At 38.0% G+C, this 15,391-nt stretch overlaps 2 long non-coding RNA genes across 2 annotated transcripts; both read left to right on the top strand.

Moving 5' to 3' along the window:
- Nucleotides 1-6,633: 6,633 nt before the first annotated feature.
- LOC148632156 (uncharacterized) lies at nucleotides 6,634-8,054 on the top strand. Its single transcript, XR_015934448.1, has 5 exons — nucleotides 6,634-6,749; nucleotides 6,888-6,949; nucleotides 7,361-7,457; nucleotides 7,669-7,830; nucleotides 7,942-8,054. It is a non-coding gene; the product is annotated as an uncharacterized LOC148632156 (long non-coding RNA).
- A 3,075-nt stretch (nucleotides 8,055-11,129) lies between these two features.
- Nucleotides 11,130-13,273, top strand: LOC148632155 (uncharacterized). The gene is made up of 4 exons (XR_015934465.1): nucleotides 11,130-11,409; nucleotides 12,467-12,566; nucleotides 12,705-12,766; nucleotides 13,177-13,273. It is a non-coding gene; the product is annotated as an uncharacterized LOC148632155 (long non-coding RNA).
- Nucleotides 13,274-15,391: the final 2,118 nt, after the last annotated feature.

Genomic DNA, 15,391 nt, shown 5'->3' with positions numbered 1-15,391 from the left:
CATTTTCTTACGACTGCTTTTCTGGATGACAATGACAATGCAAACGATGGTGTTAAGGCGAGGCTGTGCCTTAAGGCTCCTCTGCTTACAATGTTCAGCGCGTAAATCGCAAACGAGCGCCTTCCCTTACGATGAAAATGCAGAAAATAAGACCACGAGATTTAAACCTACGGCTTACAAATTTATGCGTAAACACTAAAACCATATCTTTAGCAAAACTGGCGAGACAATGTGTTTTATCATTTAAAAAAGTACTGGAAAATAATTAAAGGTTATCACGATAAACAGAGGTTACTGATCTACTACTGTACGCTGTGACCAAAAATGAGAGTCCCCCGATCCTCGCAGCCTTCATGCTTTGGTCTTGGCCTGGCCGTTTTTTTTAAGATAATGGGGTCAAGTTAAGAAATTATGCAAGTTTCTAATCAAATCCAAGGGCGCCTCCATCTCCTAAACATCTTTAGAAGGCCGACGGACCACACTGCACGGTCCGGGTCCGGGCCCTGACCCGGTTCTGGATAATGCCAGCTTAAAGTGAAAAATTCTACTGTACATATTATGTTTCTTATTATGGTATATATGTATAATATAGCGCGACCGCTTCACGAAGCTAGAAAGAAAGTTATCCGCCATTTTTATTTTACCTGCAATTGAATTTGCCATTAAAATCATTATTAATACCGCAGCTGCTAAATTACTTACCTAAAAGCGTTCAGATACAAAAGCACTTGAGCTGTAATGTTTATATACTGTTGGCCCGATGACCTACATCAAGAAGAATTGTTACATAGACCGCCAAGGACTGTCATCACACTTTACGTCATAAAGCGCTTTAAAACTTTTGACAAGTTCAACACCTCATATTTTGTACTGTTTATCGTGGTAAAAGCAACTCAAAGCAATTATAAAAATGATCGAAAGGTAAAAATACAAGCTTATACGAGCTGTCATTTTAACATTTATAACATATATTTAAACAAAATATATATAATCTATTTGAATAAAATAGAAAAGTGTTCTTAGTCTTCACTTAAAAGCTGTTAGAAGCTGCCTTTCTGACAAGAGAGTTCTGTGAGTTCCACAGTCTCAGTGCATTAAAGTCAAAACCAGTTGCTTTTTATTTCCTGTTTTACGACAGAGCAAGGAGGGTGTCCACAGACCACTGTGCACCTGCAGGCTGATATGGGGGGTAAAAAGTCTAGAAGTGAGTAAATAAGATTTTAGCACATGTTCTAAAACAAACCGGACACCTGTACAGCGATGCCAACACAGTGATCTGAGCTCCTTCTTTGAGTTAAATCCTAGCATCTGCATTTTTTACAAGTTGTTCCTATGGCAGAGCATGACCAGAGCATAACAGAAACCACCCATTTTCTAACCGCTTCATCCAATTCAGGGTCAGGGGGTCAGGGGGTCGCGGGGAACGGGGGAGCCAGAGCCTCAGAAAGTAATAAGCAGGAGATACCTGGGACTGGATGGTAGTCCAATGCAGGGAAGACACAGACACTCACCAATTATCCCAGAAGCCAATTAACCTACCAGTAGTTCTTTGAACTGTGGGAGGAAGCCGGAGCACCCAAAGCAAACTCATGCAAACATGGGGAGAACATACAAGCTCCATACAGATAGCACCCCAGGTCCAGAAGTGTACCCAGGGCCTCAGCACTGTGAGCTAGCAATGCTAAACGCTGGGCTACTGTGCATGCTAATTTCTAGGAATCAGGTGATCAATCAGGCAGTGTTTCTCAGATAAAAGGACACCAGTAATTTAGTATGAGATTCAAATTGACCTCAGAACAAAATATAACTTATGTTATATAACTTATATAGAACTTACTACAGCATAACTGTCTTATTTGGCTCTTGTAGAAAATATTAACAGCATGCCTATTAAACATACAGTATCTAGCAATCAGCAATCAAAATAAAAACATTTCCAAACATGGAAACTGCCCAGTTAATGAAGCATTTCAAAGACATTAATCTATTCAATAATTACAGTTTCAAGTAGATAACAGATTTATATTCAGATTACGAAAGTATCATAACAACGGCTGCTTGTGTAAGGAATCCATGAATACCACTGTACATGAGAATTCCACACCTATTTGTAATCAATACACAAAATCCTATTGAATTTCAGGTACTTGTTTATTCAGCATTGCTTGACTCCGCGGACTCCTTGTTGTTTCAATATTCTAGCAATAGGACTAATCGCCAATACAGTGCCGTTGTAATCTATTCCTTCTGCCAGCAGAGGACGGTATTCGCACAGCCCGTTCAGGATAAGATACGGTCCTCGCAGTTCACAGTACAACTGGCCAAAGCCGTATTCGGAATATGCTCTCGATAACCTCGTTTAGTTTAAGTACGGCCATATTTCATATCAACCCACAGATGCATTGCATAAACACTAGAATTCTGGTTGTACTTAAATTGACCTTATACGTTTTGGATTATGTTTAACCTTCTTCAATTTCTTCAACCATATTTTGAGATGATTACGTTTACAGAAGCAAATATTATTCAGTGCTTTTTCTTCACTCCTTTAATCAAACCCACATTTCTATAAGGAGGGCCATTGTGAAACTCCCCAAAGTGAGCTGAATTAATCTTTTATTCTTCACACCTGCGAAGTCATTCCTTCATTGTGTAATATGAAGGCCTTTCATTATTCACGTATACTACAACATCTGAAAATAATGGGTCTTGAAATAGTTGAATGAAAGAAAATCCTGAATAACTCCTCCAAATGCGTGTTACACTTTCATCGGGTACACACACTTTGAATGTGATGAACTATAAAAAGTTATTTTAACCATACCCAATGGAGCTCAGGAGTGCGATTGCATACACAATCATGTTTTCAGTGTTTGGACATCAGCCGTATATCAGAACAATCATTTCACTAACACAGCTCCATGTTGAGTGACTTCCCTCCAAAAACACAAAGTCACTTTCCCTTAGCAATTATTGCATGGACTTAGATTATCTGCCTTCTGCATCAAGCCCTGTATGATATACTGTACAAAGCCAAGCTTTGGGATAGTGCTTTGTTTGGATCCTTGTCTTGATCCTTTTGGATCCCAGGCTGCTCATTTGCAAATGAGTTTTGACATTAATTATAGTGACTATAGCAATGAGGTGGCACTGTGGTTCACAGAGCTGGGGTCCTGGGTTCAATTCCTGGGGTGCAGTCTGGATAGAATTGTATGTTCTCCCTTCATTTGTGTGGATTTCTTCCAGGTGCTCCAGTTTCTTCCCACAGTCCAAAGACATACAGTACTAGTAGGTTAAGGTGGAACTACAGTCCCAATTTTGCAGACACAAAAGTATTTAATTTCAGTCACAAAATAAAATCATTGACATTATAGAAAAACTTTACAAACTCAAAATTGAGCACAAAATCATGAATTTTGTGAAAGTACTGTAAGTTACGCCATGTTGTAACAAATTCGCATTCAAAATCCACATAAATTGCGATGTGATGCAGCCCTTCCTGCTCACTAATCACTGTAATGACTAATGCAATGTGATGTAGGAGAGAAAAGGTATAGGTTATGCAGCAAACATTTCACTGCAAAAAACGTTCCATTCCAAGGTTCTTTATGCAGAGTTAACAATGTAATATTATTTATTGGCAAAAACGTAAAAAAGTTGAGAGCAATATTTCCATTGGATTAAACGAGATGTATTCACAAGCCTGCTCCTTTACAATGTCACAGGGCCACATCAGATTACAGGAAGTTTTGCTGCCTCGTTCTGAATCGCAGAACATGGTAATTCTTTAACCTTGAAATGTAGTCTATTTTGTGATGTAAATTGGAGGTTTTACAAGTTATTGTGTGTTCCCCTTTAGATGGCTTCTGGGAAAACTGGCCTCAACACTGTATTGGATAAGGCACTTAGAAAACAGATTCATGCGTGGACCACAGCAATGTCCCTTTACTGAGAGCCAGCAATCAACGGATGTGTCTGATCGTGAATGGTTTTCCCTGTTGTTTGTTGTATTACTCGGTGTTGCATTTTAAGCTGTGCATGAGGCAGGACCCGGAGGCTGCTGCTTCTGCTGGGATTGAGGAAGAGCTGAGCGCCATGTAAGGCAAAGACACTGCGTTCCACTTTATCAGGTGCCTGGAGTGTAAGAGCTGCAGATAATATTGAGTCACATTAATCCCAACATATTTCAAATATTATGAAAATTAAATAAATTAAATCAAATAACTTTCATTAAAAAAATCAATCACACTTTACCTTGCTTTTTCAGTTGTTTTAAAGGAAAATTGATGCAGAGAATGTGTGAATACTACTTTTTGATGGTTCCAAGGCCAATGTGACCTTTTCTATTGCCTGCTAATTGTACGTTCCAGGTTGAACAATTATTTTTAGGAGGTCAAGGTGTATGAATGATAAGAACAGCTTGAAATTTATTTTCACGGTCGGCACACATTTTCGCAAGGGAAAAAAACTGAAATAACCACACTTACGCAAACACCAGTCCACCAAAAAAAAATCATTTTATTAAAACAAGGTAACATTTTTTTTATCATCATACGGATGAACTGTGCTAAATATATTTCTAAAAAGAAAAAGCAGGACGTGAGTCGTGAGCCAAGATCATGACTCTTTTATTCTTCTTCACATCAGTTTTCATCTGTGAGGAGGAGGAGGGGGGCGGCTCCTGATGTGCTGACACTTGGGGATGTGCCTCTGTGCCGGCCTGGGGGCAAAGCGCCGGCCGCAGTGAGGGCAGGGCACGTAGTCGGGGTTTGGATTCGCGGGGGGCTGGGGCAGGTTCACAACCTTCCCTCCTTGCGTGATCACCTGCTGCACCTCCCTGGCCTATTTGATGCTCCGAATGAAATCCTCGTGCTTCTGCCTCCAGTTGTTCTTTCTCAGCTGGGAACAGGAAATGAAACCAATGAAACAGCGTCCAGAAAAAGTCCAGACTAGCACTGCGTACACAGTCTGGTCGCAAACCATTCACAAGGCAAGAAAATATCAATACAGTAATAACTTAGCTTTCTGGGCCTACCTTTCATGTCATTGGGTAGGGAGTACCGCTGAGCAATTTCCATATGAGAATAGCCAGAGTGGAAACCCTCAGCTGGTGCCCTGTGAACTGTGTCACAGGAAGTTTGCTGTAGAGAGGTTGGAGGAACACAGCAAGATCTGCAAGAAGCTTCAGAATTCAAAGAGGAAGGTTTCTGACTCTTTCAAGCACAGGGCCAAGGGAACAGAACTGGAGACATACATCCATAAGAAGAAGGTTAAAATCCAATCGTGGTAAGGGCTATCCTTAAACTCTTTCCAAGCTTCCCTTGTTTTCTCCTAGAGTCAGACTCAGCTTATAAATCAATGTAAACAATAAATAAGTGTTTTATGAAGTACTCTTCTGAAAAACTGCCGCAAAGGCACATTTGCCAGACAGAATAAATGGATCTTTGTGACTTCTGAATTCTCAGAAGACTGGTGATGTTATGTGAATCTTAGGAAATGGTCATTTTTCAATCGAGTCTATGTTTCTCAGAATTTGAGACAGAGAGGTCAATCTCTGCAATCCGAGCTGAGGGCATTTCTTGGAATGGAAAGGTAAGAGCAACTTGTTCTTTGATATTCTCTTAAGACTCTTCGCCAGATTTAACTATGAAAAATGTAAATAATAAGAACAAACATTATTTTATATAGTGCCTTGAAAGGTGGCTTCTTTACAGAATGACAAAACCAACTACAATAAATAATACACAAGATATGCATGATGACAATACACAGTTAGAGGAGACAGTAGATGGTCATTGTCAGTGTATTCTGAAGGTAGTTTTCCAATTTTTTGGAACGGGGTAAAAGAGGCCACCTCTACTAGAATCTTTGTCCTAACCACAAATGTAACAAAGTATAATAATAATATTAAAAATAATAATAATAAACTTTATCTATAGAGCACCTTTCATACAAATAGTGCTTTGGTGCTTTAAAAACCAAGCGTAAAAATAAAATATTAAAATTGAGAGATATACTTTCAGTTGTAAAGGAAAATACAGCAATACAGTAAAGCAACATACATGTCAATTAAATAAATAAAAATTAGGAAAGTCGTAATAAAATAAGAACAATTAAAGAGAACTAAAAAAAGAAACAGAAATAGAAAGAACAAAGAACCACTTTAACTAAAAGCAACATTTTCAAATGTTTTTTAAAACAATGTACCGAGCTTGACTGCCTAATAAAAAGTGGAAGTGAGTTTCATAATTTGGAAGCATAAAAACAAAAAGCACCCTCTCCACTCTTTCTGCATTTCACATGTGGTATTTGCAGTAGGCCAGTATGTGCAGATCTCAGGTCACGTATAGGAACATATGAAGACAGACATTCAGTAAGGTACAGACGTGCTAGGTCGCTTAAAGCTTTAAAAACAAGTAAAAGAACTTTCAAATTTATCCTCGATAATACAGGTGACCAGTGAAGTTTTTTCAAAACAGGAATGATATTCTCTTTCTTGTATTTGTTAGGATCTGTGCTACTGCATTTCGAACAAGTAGTAAGGGATTTATTGTTTTCTTGGGAAGCCCACAAAACAGAGCATTATAATCATATCCACATCAATGTGAGCAATGGAGAAGTCAAATTAACGTGTCTAAATATCATCTAGCTCTATCGCAGGGAAGAGGGCTGTTGCCTACACAGACGACAAGACACAAAACGCTCAACTGTGCAAAACACGCATAAGGACATCAGTCAGGAGGAACAAGGTAAAGTGTTTTTTCTTCTTCACCATGGTCATGTAGTTTCACTCCAAGCACTGTCATATGAAATAACTGTGGAAACGACCTCCCCAGCATTTTGGGTTGTTGCATTTTGCTTCAATTAATTTTAACCTTTTCTTTTAGACATTAAGAGGAAGGACACATTCACCCTTGGTAGAGATTCAGTTGTTCTATGAGATGTCAAGGTGAGAATTAACCACTTCAGGGATAAGTCAATCCACATAACTGAAAAAGGGGCAATGAACAGGATATGGGGATTTTGCTAGTTATAAAGTACAATAATCATCATTACATGATCTAAGACTACTGAAGTATAAGCTGTGTCCCTGACTGATTAATTAGCAAATTCATCTTTGTAGAGTGCAGCTACTATCTATTCAGTGGCATTTCCTTTAAACAATTGTATTCCCACATTCTGAATATGGAGTGAGATCATGTAGAGAATGTTGGACTTGTAATAACTAATTGAAGGATAATAATAATCAACGAAAGTGCTTAAAAGTATCAACAAATGCCTTCAAAGTACTTGACACGGACTTTGCTTTCAAAAGTGAAACATAATTAATGCTTACGTAAGATTTCTCTTGACATCTCAGGAGTATACTAACTCCAAGGACAAGTAACATCACAAACCATTCTTTAAGTGCTGATGTTGGAGCTGCAATACTACTACCAAGACAAAAAATGATACAGGTAACACTGCTTTCAGATTTCTAAGAATTGCTAAAATAGTATGTTTACAGAGCATTCAGAGTTGAGAATATGACAAGTTCCTACCATCTCAAACACTGCCAATCTAGAACAAAAAGAAAGTACTTGAACGCCTGCAGTAATCGAACACAAACCAGAACATATCAGTGCATGACAAGGAAATGTAGTCACAAAATGATTCTGCCCTTTCAAGTCCCAAAAAGGACCGAGGAACTTACCGGAGGCGATACCTGGATTTCAAACAGAGTACAATGTAGCCACTGTAGGGGAGAAGATCACAGAGAGCTCTTCTCAGATTGCTCAGAGTCAGCCCCAGCACCCTGTCCTGACTGAAGCAGACAAAGTGGTCAAACAGGTAGGTAGAAATGAGTAAGGAACAGAGAGTATGGTTATTCTTGCATTGTTTTGTTCGTCTGTCAAAGAAAAGAGTGCTTCTGACTTTTGTCAATGTTCATCTTTATTTTAGGAGAAGAACAAACGGTGGTATCACACTTTGCTCAAGTGTATGATACCATGTGTGTACAGCAGACATCACCAAAGGAACAGGAGACACCTGAGTAGAGAACAAGAACATAAAAAGACTGATGAAAAAAAGCACCAGGAGAAATCCATTGAATATGCACAATCTCGTCCAGTATTTCAATGAAAAGTTTCAGTGTTGTTTTTAGTGTCGTCGTATTGCATACATTTAAAACAATGTGTCTTGTTTAATGAACAATTTCATTTACTTTAGTAAAAAGTGTTGTTTACTGTAGTCCTAGCATGGATGCAATTGTTAGAAAAAACTTGAATGAAAAACTGAATGTTTCATACAATATCGGTTTGTGTTAACCCACACACCTAAGTGAAATGTTTGATTACGTTTACAAGACATAACACATAGTTCAGTTGAGTGTGAAAGGGAACAACAGAGAAAGTCACAAACAAAACATTTGTGAAGGACTTGATGAATGTTTTTTCTTTAGAAATGACAAAAAATAAAGAATTTTTCAACAAGATGTCTTTCTATAGCGAGTTTCATTTGAGATAGTCTTTTCTTAGAAGTGCAAGAGTGGTATTCCCTACAACTTATTCCCCAATTTGATCATTCTCAGAAATAAGGAGACGGAAACCACACCTACTGTAATATTAGACCTTGTAACAAGGCAACTAGGTTTCAATGGCTTAAAAGGTGCAGAAAGAGGCTCATGTATAATGACCTCCAGTGTCCCACAGGTTTCCCAAATCATTTCTTAGAGTATGGAAAAAGAGGAAATAAAGTGTCTACAGAAAGCGTAAACCCCCTTGAACTTTGATCAGTTTGTTGCGCCAGTGCCAGAGTTTCATGCAATTAAATGAGGACCTTTTTCTCACACCACATATGTTATACTTTCAATGGGAAAAAAGGAAATATTACAATTGTATACATTTTCACCCACATGTTAATATTTGGTAGAAGCCCTTTTCACAGCAATTTCAGCAGTGAGTCTGTTGGTAACGGGCTCCACCACCTCTGCACCAACAAGATTTGATAATATTTGAGAATTTCAGAAGTCTGTCTGGTTTAGCTGAAGAATCAGCTAAGGTAAGTTTCAGGAAGAGCATCTGATTTCTTTCAATAAAGCAGAACAGAGAAAAAACACACAATACAAAATCATGAGAATTTGTATCCATATGACACTTTGACTCGAATACTTTTATCAGACCTACACAGAGTATATACTGTACACACTTTTTCAGCCCAGGTTTATACATTTGGAACTGCCATTTGTAGGTGTTTTTGTGTCTTAGCTCAACACTGTGAAACCTGTAGTTACAAACATGGAGGATGAAGACATGAAGACATATATTGTACCTCTGACCGGCCTACCTTCCAAGAGGTGAAAGATGAAACTTTTCCTTTATCGTCAACTCAGTGAATGTCTTTAAACTTTCGAAAACTGTAACAAAGAATAAGTTAAAAAACTTATTTTCATTGGACCCACAGAAAAGTCAAAGTTGTCCATAGAAATGCCCGTCTAAATCAGAAATCTACAGCACAAAGGCAGTGGCCTTTCGGGACATAAAAATGAAATTAGACTTTACTCAGACGAATTGCCCTTGGTCACGGACATCTTGCTATCAGTCACTACAAAGATGTTTTCTCTCGTGCCATGGCTTGCCTGACTTGCTTCTTCTGCTGGATGGCTTCTGGTCGCTGGTCAGGATCGACAGCCAGCATGTCCTGGAGCAGTGTCCTTAGCTCCGTGCTTATGGCTCTATTTACTTTCAGGGGGATGTGGAACTGCAGCCAGGGGTTCTCATCCAGGGCCTCTCCAACAGGCCCTGACAGACATAATCTCCTGTATCGGAAACACACTTTAGTTCAATTCTAAAATATTTCTCATAGGACTGAAGGAACCTTTGCCTGTTAAGAGTTAACAATTAGGTCCTCAAGAACTGTTTTACGGTTTTCTACACTCCTGGCTGGCCAAGGTCTCTTTAAGGTCTCTTAAGTGGAGGTGTAACTCATGTATCCTACATGTGATTTAGCAACATGAAAGGGAATAGCTTCTTATCGGATTATGGTCTTGGTTAACTGCCTAAGGCTGACCTAAGTGCCTAACTTTCTGACTTTCTTTATACCTTATATGTTAAGAAGCTTCTTCTGACCAATCAGAAATGTATGCTTTATGTATGAACATTTTGCTCATCAAAGTGAGTGAGAGACAAGGTTAACAGAAATTAGCCACGGCAGTAAATGACAGCATATTTTTGGGTTCTTAAATGGTCTCTACCTGGCACACCTGCAGTGCAAACTGACACACACTGTTTAGAGAAACAGCTACTCTATTACTAATATTAATGAAACATTTCTTATTCTATGGAACAAAAACAAACAGTAAAACTAAAACACAGATCTCTTAGCTTCCTATTTCATGAACCAGATGACTGAATGACCAAGCCTAACTAGTAGCCAGAACCCCAGTTAACCCTCCGTAACACAAACTTTAACCACACGACAGGAACTCTTTCAAACTGAGTGAAAATCATAAATGGATCCATCACTTTACATCAATTTACTATGTTGTGCCAATACCTGCATTTACATTTAGAACGAATGATGTCATAGAACCAGCATCACACCAGTTCCAGGTGTCTCCAAGGAGACAACAGAACTTCAGTTGTGTTTGCTAAAATACACACTTTGAAACATACTGTAACACTTAGTTAACATGTCTGGTTTAGTTGAAGAATCGGCTAAGGTAAGTTTCAGGGTTTAATGGTGGGATGGCACCTGTGCTTTTTTTCCCCCAACCGCTAGAATATGATTCGCACCAAACCCAAAAGAAATACTGCACAGTTCAGGAACTTCATCAACCTAGCAACTGTAAAATAAGCTTACAAACAACTGAATTGAAATGCCAAAAAGTTCAGAGAAAGGCACAAACTATGTTTACTTGGGGTTTACAAACTTAAAGCTAACTAAAACTGTAATGATAAACAATCATGCTGCCAATGGACAGAGAAATATCATGTTTTTTGAATAATGTATTATATGTTATATAGGAACCCAGTATAAGGGAATCCCTTGCGATCCTGTCTGCAGAGATAAAGGTAAGTATTTTTTTCTCTTTAGCTCTGTCACTCCAAGAAATATAATGAACATAAATATATTTGCCAATCTTTTCATAGTAATCCAAACAACTCTGCGTGTATCTGACATTTGTAATATTTATCTACCGCAGTATAACTCTTCTGGCAAGGCGATTGCTATTGTACCTTGAAAGAAAACTGATTGGAAATGTCATGTACTCTATGGTTTCTATTGATGTCAAGTGGCAAATGTTGACTGGTGATGTTATGTGAATCTTAGGAAATGGTCATTTTTCAATCGAGTCTATGTTTCTCAGAATTTGAGACAGAGAGGTCAATCTCTGCAATCCGAGCTGAGGGCATTTCTTGGAATGGAAAGGTAAGAGCAACGTGTTCTTTGATATTCTCTTAAGACTCTTCGCCAGATTTTACGATGAAAAATGTAAATAATAATAACAAACATTATTTTATATAGTGCCTTGAAAGGTGGCTTCTTTACAGAATGACAGAACCAACTACAATAAATAACACACAAGATATGCATGATGACAATACACAGTTAGAGGAGACAGTAGATGGTCATTGTCAGTGCATTCTGAAGGTAGTTTTCCAATTTTTTGGAACAGGGTAAAAGAGGCCACCTCTACTAGAATCTTTGTCCTAACCAAAAATGTAACAAAGTATAATAATAATATTAAAAATAATAATAATAAACTTTATTTATAGAGCACCTTTCATACAAATAGTGCTTTGGTGCTTTAAAAAGCAAGCGTAAAAATAAAATATTAAAATTGAGAGATATACTTTCAGTTGTAAAGGAAAATACAGCAATACAGTAAAGCAACATACATGTCAATTAAATAAATACAAATTAGGAAAGTCGTAATAAAATAAGAACAATTAAAGAGAACTAAAACAAGAAACATAAATAGAAAGAACAAAGAACCACTTTAACTAAAAGCAACATTTTCAAATGTTTTTTAAAACAATGTACCGAGCTTGACTGCCTAATAAAAAGTGGAAGTGAGTTTCATAATTTAGAAGCATAAAAACAAAAAGCAGCCTCTCCACTCTTTCTGCATTTCACATGTGGTATTTGCAGTAGGCCAGTATGTGCAGATCTCAGGTCACGTATAGGAACATATGAAGACAGACATTCAGTAAGGTACAGACGTGCTAGGTCGCTTAAAGCTTTAAAAACAAGTAAAAGAACTTTCAAATTTATCCTAGATAATACAGGTGACCAGTGAAGTTTTTTCAAAACAGGAATGATATTCTCTTTCTTGTATTTGTTAGGATCTGTGCTACTGCATTTCGAACAAGTAGTAAGGGATTTATTGTTTTCTTGGGAAGCCCACAAAACAGAGCATTATAATCATATCCACATCAATGTGAGCAATGGAGAAGTCAAATTAACGTGTCTAAATATCATCTAGTTCTATCCCAGGGAAGAGGGCTGTTGCCTACACAGACGACAAGACACAAAACGCTCAACTGTGCAAAACACGCATAAGGACATCAGTCAGGAGGAACAAGGTAAAGTGTTTTTACTTCTTCACCATGGTCATGTAGTTTCACTCCAAGCACTGTCTTATGAAATAACTGTGGAAACGACCTCCCCAACATTTTGGGTTGTGGCATTTTGCTTCAATGAATTTTAACCTTTTCTTTTAGACATTAAGAGGAAGGACACATTCACCCTTGGTAGAGATTCAGTTGTTCTACGAGATGTCAAGGTGAGAATTAACCACTTCAGGCATAAGTCAATCCACATGACCGGGAATGGGGCAATGAACAGGATATGGGGATTTTGCTAGTTTTAAAGTACAATAATCATCATTACATGATCTAAGACTACTGAAGTATAAGCTGTGTCCCTGACTGATTAATTAGCAAATTCATCTTCGTAGAGTGGAGCTACTATCTATTCAGTGGCATTTCCTTAAAACAACTGTATTCCCACATTCAGAATATGGAGTGAGATCATGTAAGAATGTTGGACTTGTAATAACTAATTGAAGGATGATAATAATCAACGAAAGTGCTTAAAAGTATCAACAAATGCCTTCAAAGTACTTGACACGTACTTTGCTTTCAAAAGTGAAACATAATTAATGCTTACGTAAGATTTCTCTTGACTTCTCAGGAGTATACTAACTCCAAGGACAAGTAACATCACAAACCATTATTTAAGTGCTGATGTTGGAGCTGCAATACTACTACCAAGACAAAAAATGATACAGGTAACACTGCTTTCAGATTTCTAAGAATTGCTAAAATAGTATGTTTACAGAGCATTCAGAGTCTCATAGAGAAATAAGTTGAGAAGAACAAACGGTGGTATCACACTTTGCTCAAGTGTATGATGCCATGTGTGTACAGCAGACATCACCAAAGGAACAGGAGACACCTGAGTAGAGAACAAGAATATGAAAAGACTGATGAAAAAAAGCACCAGGAGAAATCCATTGAATATGCACAATCTCGTCCAGTATTTCAATGAAAAGTTTCAGTGTTGTTTTTAGTCGTCGTATTGCATACATTTAAAACAATGTGTCTTGTTTAATGAACAATTTCATTTACTTTAGTAAAAAGTGTTGTTTACTGTAGTCCTAGCATGGATGCAATTGTTAGAAAAAACGGGAATGAAAAACTGAATGTTTAATACAACATGGGTTTGTGTTAACCCACACACCTAAGTGAAATGTTTGATTACGTTTACAAGACATAACACATAGTTCAGTTGAGTGTGAAAGGGAACAACAGAGAAAGTCACAAACAAAACATTTGTGAAGGACTTGATGAATGTTTTTTCTTTAGAAATTACAAAAAATAAAGAATTTTTCAACAAGATGTCTTTCTATAGCGAGTTTCATTTGAGATAGTCTTTTCTTAGAAGTGCAAGAGTGGTATTCCCTACAACTTATTCCCCAATTTGATCATTCTCAGAAATTAGGAGACGGAAACCACACCTAATGTAATATTAGACCTTGTAACAAGGCAACTAGGTTTCAATGGCTTAAAAGGTGCAGAAAGAGGCTCATGTATAATGACCTCCAGTGTCCCACAGGTTTCCCAAATCATTTCTTAGAGTATGGAAAAAGAGGAAATAAAGTGTCTACAGAAAGCGTATACCCCCTTGAACTTTGTTCAGTTTGTTGCGCCAGTGCCAGAGTTTCATGCAATTAAATGAGGACCTCTTTCTCACACCACATATGTTATACTTTCAATGGGAAAAAAGGAAATATTACAATTGTATACATTTTCACCCACATGTTAATATTTGGTAGAAGCCCTTTTCACAGCAATTTCAGCTGTGAGTCTGTTGGTAATGGGCTCCACCACCTCTGCACCAACAAGATTTGATAATATTTGAGAATTTCAGAAGTCTGTCTGGTTTAGCTGAAGAATCAGCTAAGGTAAGTTTCAGGAAGAGCATCTGATTTCTTTCAATAAAGCAGAACAGAGAAAAAACACACAATACAAAATCATGAGAATTTGTATCCATATGACACTTTGACTCGAATACTTTTATCAGACCTACACAGAGTATATACTGTACACACTTTTTCAGCCCAGGTTTATACATTTGATACATTTGGAACTGCCATTTGTAGGTGTTTTTGTGTCTTAGCTCAACACTGTGAAACCTGTAGTTACAAACATGGAGGATGAAGACATGAAGACATATATTGTACCTCTGACCGGCCTACCTTCCAAGAGGTGAAAGATGAAACTTTTCCTTTATCGTCAACTCAGTGAATGTCTTTAAACTTTCGAAAACTGTAACAAAGAATAAGTTAAAAAACTTATTTTCATTGGACCCACAGAAAAGTCAAAGTTGTCCATAGAAATGCCCGTCTAAATCAGAAATCTACAGCACAAAGGCAGTGGCCTTTCGGGACATAAGAATGAAATCAGACTTTACTCAGACGAATTGCCCTTGGTCACGGACATCTTGCTATCAGTCACTACAAAGATGTTTTCTCTCGTGCCATGGCTTGCCTGACTTGCTTCTTCAGCTGGATGGCTTCTGGTCGCTGGTCAGGATCGACAGCCAGCATGTCCTGGAGCAGTGTCCTTAGCTCCGTGCTTATGGCTCTATTTACTTTCAGGGGGATGTGGAACTGCAGCCAGGGGTTCTCACGCAGGGCCTCTCCAACAGGCCCTGACAGACATATGCTCCTGTATCGGAAACACACTTTAGTTCAATTCTAAAATATTTCTCATAGGACTGAAGGAACCTTTGCCTGTTAAGAGTTAACAATTAGGTCCTCAAGAACTGTTTTACGGTTTTCTACACTCCTGGCTGGCCAAGGTCTCTTTAAGGTCTCTTAAGTGGAGGTGTAACTCATGTATCC

Source organism: Lepisosteus platostomus, unplaced genomic scaffold, assembly GCF_059453375.1.
Source record: "Lepisosteus platostomus isolate fLepPlt1 unplaced genomic scaffold, fLepPlt1.hap1 Scaffold_65_H1, whole genome shotgun sequence".
In the NCBI taxonomy this organism is placed as follows: Eukaryota; Metazoa; Chordata; class Actinopteri; order Semionotiformes; family Lepisosteidae; genus Lepisosteus; species Lepisosteus platostomus.
Note: the sequence above shows the minus strand (reverse complement) of the source record. Positions and strands in the feature narration are given on the sequence as shown.